Below are 6,000 nucleotides of genomic sequence, written 5' to 3'. Positions count from 1 at the left end.
TATCTGGGCTCTGGGGCTCCTCAGGCATCTCTGGAGGTCCTGAGAGACGGTGAGCACATGGGGACGCATTTCCTTGCCCCTGCTTGGTTGCCCATCCCCACATACAACAGGAATTGAGGTTCCTGTGGAGCTAGCTATACAATAAAAAGAAAATTGAGGGTACTTCAAAAATATGGATTTGATTAAATAAACACTTTCTGAGGGCCAGCTAAATGCCAGGCATCAAGCTGTCATACAGAAAAAATGTTGAGCAAAAGAGAGTTTCTGCCAAGGAAGAGCTGAAACCTAGTGAGGGGCCAGGTCTGGCCACAGCCGGCTGCAGTACAAGGAAGGGTCTAGAAGACACCAGAGCTTTCATCAGAGAGAGAAGGATGGAGGAGACAACAGCGTAAACTGTAAACTGAGAGGGAAAGGCAGAGGCTCAGTTCTCTTCCTGGCTTTAATACCAGGTGACATTGAGCTGTCCATTCTTCTCTGCTTATCTCCATTTTCTTATCTGAAATGAAAACAGCTCCTGGAAGGACTGGAACTTAAAAAGTGAACACATAGCATAGAGACAGAGTCTCCCCTGAGAAGAGAGGGTAGCTGCCATGCTGTGAGGGAGCCTAAAATGCAGTGAGGCCATGTAGAGGGGCTTCAGCCTACAGCTCAGCCAAGAGCCAGCTGCAGCCACCAAAGGAAGCCTTCCAGCTGACTTCAGCCTCATCCCCCTCTGACTGCAACCACCTGAGACCCTGGGTGAGACCCATCTGGTTGAAACCAGCAAACCCCCAGGAACATGGTTGGTAATGACCGTTTGAAAAGACCCTGATGCTGGGAAAGATTGAAGGCAGGAGGAGAAGGGGACAACAGAGGATGAGATGGTTGGATGGCATCACTGACTCAATGGACATGCATTTGAGTAAGCACCAGGAGTTGGTGATGGACAGGGAGGCCTGGTGTGCTGCAGTCCATGGTGTCACAAAGAGTCGGACACGACTGAGCTACTGAACTGAATGACCATAAGTGACTTTATTGTTTTTCACCTCATAGTTTTGAGTGGTTGGTTATGCAGCAATGGATAACAGGGAAGTAGCAAGAGGTGGGAGAAGAAAATGGCAACCCACTCCAGTGTTCTTGCCTGGAGAACCCCAGGGACAGAGGAGCCTAGTGGGCTGCCATCTATGGGGTCACACAGAGTCGGACACGACTGCAGCAGCAGCAGCAAGAGGTGAGAGGACAACAACGATTGAGTACCCCGTTTTAAATGAGCAACAGCCATTCAGCTCCAGCCAATTTTTGCCACATGAGAATTCGAGGTCCAGGGTTCCCACATTTCAAGTTAAAACAGAAATCCAGGCTTTTATGAGAAACATTCAGGTTTTGAACTGTTTGTTAACACCATCTTAAGCCTATTTAAGACAATGCTGTGGGCCAAATGTGGCCTTCAGGCCACCAGCTGCCTGGGTCTGGTTGGACAAAGTGGAGTAACTATTGTCTGCCCAGCCCTTTCTTTCTCTGGGGACCCCCTACCCCACCCCATCTATGTAGCTGCTATAGAGAAGCTCCATGTTCTTACGTGACCAGACCTCTGAGTCTCTGTTGGATTGGTTCAGGGATAGGCATCTGATCCACACTGGTTTCATCAGAATTCTCACCTGAAATGTCTTATGCAAAACAGAGGGGGAAAGACCCTCCCCCTAATGATACAAGCCATAAAAAAAGAGAGGTCAAGAGACATCAGGGGCCTTAATCTCTGCTGTAGTTAGCAGAAGCCAGTCTTCCATGAGAAACATGTTCTGGTGAAGTGGCAACAAGAAGCAGAGATAGTCCCAGAGGCATCTCAGTCCCTGGATCCCACCATCTCTACTGCCATCCACATTCAGTCCTTCCCAGGTTTGGTTGATTCTTCCTTCTCTTCTTGGGGCTTCCCTGGTGGCTCAGATGGTAATCTGCCTGCAAGGCAGGAAACCCAGGTTTGATCCCTGGGTCAGGAAGATCCCTTGCAGGAGGAAATGACAACCCATTCCAGTATTCTTGCCTAGAGAATTCCATGGATAGAGGAGCCTAGCAGACTACAGTCCATGTGGTCACAAGAGTCGGACACAACTGAGCTACTAGCTTTGACTTTCCTTCAATTATAAAGCTACTTCAGTATTCTCTCCCCAAATTGCCCTTCTGATCAATCTTCTTTCTAGCCAGATTTCTGTCATGTATAATCAAAAAGTATTTGTTTTTAATTTCACTATTTATTTTTGGCTGTGAAAGTGCTGCGCTCAATATGCCAGCAAGTTTGGAAAACTCAGCAGTGGGCACAGGACTGGAAAAGGTCAGTTTTCATTCCAATTCCAAAGAAAGGCAATGCCAAAGAATGCTCAAACTACCACACAATTGCACTCATCTCACATGCTAGTAAAGTAATGCTCAAAATTCTCCAAGCCAGACTTCAGCAATACGTGAACTGTGAACTCCCTGATGTTCAAGCTGGTTTTAGAAAAGGCAGAGAAACCAGAGATCAAACTGCCACCATCCGCTGGATCATGGAAAAAGCAAGAGAGTTCCAGAAAAACATCTATCTCTGCTTTATTGACTATGCCAAAGCCTTTGACTATGTGGATCACAATAAACTGGGGAAAATTCTGAAAGAGATGGGAATACCAGACCACCTGACCTGCCTCTTGAGAAATCTGTATGCAGGTCAGGAAGCAACAGTTAGAATTGGACATGGAACAACAGACTGGTTCCAAATAGGAAAAGGAGTACGTCAAGGCTGTATATTGTCACCCTGCTTATTTAACTTATATGCAGAGTACATCATGAGAAACGCTGGACAGCAAGAAACACAAGCTGGAATCAAGATTGCCGGGAGAAATATCAATCACCTCAGATATGCAGATGACACCACCCTTATGGTGGAAAGTGAAGAGGAACTAAAAAGCCTCTTGATGAAAGTGAAAGAGGAGAGCGAAAAAGTTGGCTTAAAGCTCAACATTCAGAAAACGAAGATCATGGCATCTGGTCCCATCACTTCATAGGAAATAGATGGGGAAACAGTAGAAACAGTGTCAGACTTCATTTTGGGGGGCTCCAAAATCACTGCAGATGGTGACTGCAGCCATGAAATTAAAAGACGCTTACTCCTTGGAAGAAAAGTTATGATCAATCTAGATAGTATACTCAAGAGCAGAGACATTACTTTGCCGACTAAGGTCCGTCTAGTCAAGGCTATGGTTTTTCCTGTGGTCATGTATGGATGTGAGAGTTGGACTGTGAAGAAAACTGAGTGCCAAAAAATTGATGCTTTTGAACTGTGGTGTTGGAGAAGACTCTTGAGCGTCCCTTGGACTGCAAGGAGATCCAACCAGTCCATTCTGAAGGAGATCAGCCCTGGGATTTCTTTGGAGGGAATGATGCTAAAGCTGAAGCTCCAGTACTTTGGCCACCTCATGTGAAGAGTTGACTCATTGGAAAAGACTCTGATGCTGGGAGGGATTGGGGGCAGGAGGAGAAGGGGACGACCGAGGATGAGATGGCTGGATGGCATCACTGACTCGATGGACGTGAGTCTGAGCAAACTCCAGGAGACGGTGATGGACAGGGAGGCCTAGCGTGCTGCGATTCATGGGGTCGCAAACAGTCGGACACGACTGAGCGACTGAACTGAACTGAACTGTGCTGGGTCTTCACTGCTGCACACAGGCTTTCTTCAGTTGCAGTGCGCCAGCTCCTCATTGCAGTGGCTTCTCTTGTCGTGGATCACAGGCTTATCTCCCCTGAGGTCCGTGGGATCTTCCAGGACCAGGGATCGAAACCATGTGCCCCTCTTTGGCAGGCAGATTATTAACCACTGGACCACCAGCGAAGTCCTAGAGTCGAAAAAAAATTTTTTTTCCTTTTTTAAAAATGTATTTTTAATTGGAAGGTAATTGCTTTACAATATTGCGTTGGTTGTCAACGTTTTGATACAGAAATTCAAGAGAGGGTTTTGAGCAGAGTAGACATCATGATCAACTTTATTTTTTTAAAAAAGTTAACTTTGGAGGTTTGACAGAAAACAGCAAAATTCTGTAAAGCAATTATCCTTCAATAAAAAAATAAATTAAAAGAATCCAAAAAAAGAGGTGGGGGAGATATGTATAGCTATGGCTGATTCATGTTGACATTTGGCAGAAACCAACACAATTCTGTAAAACCATTATCCTTCAATTAAGAATAAATCAATTAAAAAAAAACGACAAATTTGGCAATGGATGTATTGGAAGGGTGGGAAGAATAACACTGAGGGGCAAGGTGGTAAAGATGATGGCAGAGGGAGGGAGAGGGAGGGAGAGGAAGCGTCAGGGAGGCAGCAGACAAGGCTTAAATGAGCAAGGAATGAGCTGTCACTAGGCCTTTCAGGTTCATGCTCTTATGTGAAAACAGATTCAGAAACACCTGGAGACACTACTGAGGCAAGTGAGAGCGAGGGGCACTGAGCAACTCTGCCTCCCTGAGGAAAGGTTACTAAACACCAGCGGGGCAGAGGAGGCCCTGAGAAGCCAGACGTCAAATGTCGTTAAAGGCTCTTTGCATAAACTTGCCAGAAGGAGCCCAGGAAAATTCATCCAGATGCTTCAATCATTCTCAAGTTATTCTTTACATGCTCAGAAAGGGGACTTCCCTGGCAATCAAGTGGTTAAGACTTTACCTTCCAAGGCAGGGGGTACAGGTTGGATCCCTGGTTGGGGAGCTAAGATCCCACATGGCTCATTGCCCAAGAAACCAAAACATAAAACAGAAGCAATATTGTAACAAATTCAATAAAGACTTTAAAAATGGTCCACACCAAGGAAAAAAATCTTAAAATGCTCAGAAAGGTGAAAAGCCTTGTCTGATGAAGAGAAAGGAAAATGTCAAGAGTGGACAAGGCCCCTTATCAAACTGAAATGACAACTTTTATTCCTCCCAGGTGATGGCACCCCACTCCTACTCTTGCCTGAAAAATCCCACGGACAGAGGAGCCTGGTGGGCTTCGGCCCATGGGGTCACGAAGAGTCGGACACGACTGAGTGACTTCCCTTTCACTTTTCACTTTCATACATTGAAGAAGGAAATGGCAACCCACTCCAGTGTTCTTGCCTGGAGAATCCCAGGGATGGGGGAGCCTGGTGGGCTGCCGTCTATGGGGTCACACAGAGTCGGACACGACTGAAGTGACTTAGCAGCAGCAGCAGCATTCCTCCCAAAATGAAAAAAAAAAAAATTAAGTTCAGGGTTTCCAACCACCCAAAAAGCCTCCTTTGGCCGGGTTCTTGTGTTTGGTGTACCACCCCAAAACCAAGGAGGATCCTGGTCTGTCTGTTGGCAACGATGCAAAGAAACTGCAAGAGATGTGAATGACAGCATTGCAGATGGCAGGCAGCCTGAAAAGAAGACTGTACTGTGGAAGGAAAAGTACCAAAAGGATCTTGCTGCATCCTGAGCCAAAGAAGGCTGATATGGCAAAAAGAAAAAAAAAAGATGTCAAGGCTGATCCAAACAAGAAAAAAAAAAAGAGGAGAAAGACAAAGAAGGTGAGATAAATGAAGAGGAGGAAGATAAAGACAACAAAGTTGAAGATGATTAGTGATGAAGGAAGTAGTTCTAGGGCAGCATTTTTTTTTTTTTTCCCTTTCTTTCTTATCTGTCAAGCATTTAACCTCCCTGGACACAATTCATTCCTTTTAAATTAAAAAAAAAAACAATTGAAATGTAAAACTGTGTAAGATTTTCTTTTCAACTGCCCCTTTGGGGGATGGGGGATTATTGTTAACAAGAATTCCCAAATAATATTTTAGACAGCCCTGTACTGGTGCTATTTTTCATGGCCACCAACCTCACCTGGTATCGGTTTTGGTTGTAATTCAGCATGGGAATTCAAAGCAGCTTCATGTTGGCGCCCAGGACAAATTAATTATATAGGTGCATGGTTGTTTTCTCAGTTGTCTCTCATGCAGCTTATAGGAAATAATTGTTCTGTTACTGAATTGTCCCTTGTAATTG

The sequence above is a fragment of the Budorcas taxicolor genome, chromosome 16 (assembly GCF_023091745.1).
Source record: "Budorcas taxicolor isolate Tak-1 chromosome 16, Takin1.1, whole genome shotgun sequence".
Classification (NCBI taxonomy): Eukaryota; Metazoa; Chordata; class Mammalia; order Artiodactyla; family Bovidae; genus Budorcas; species Budorcas taxicolor.
This window is presented reverse-complemented; position numbering follows the sequence as displayed.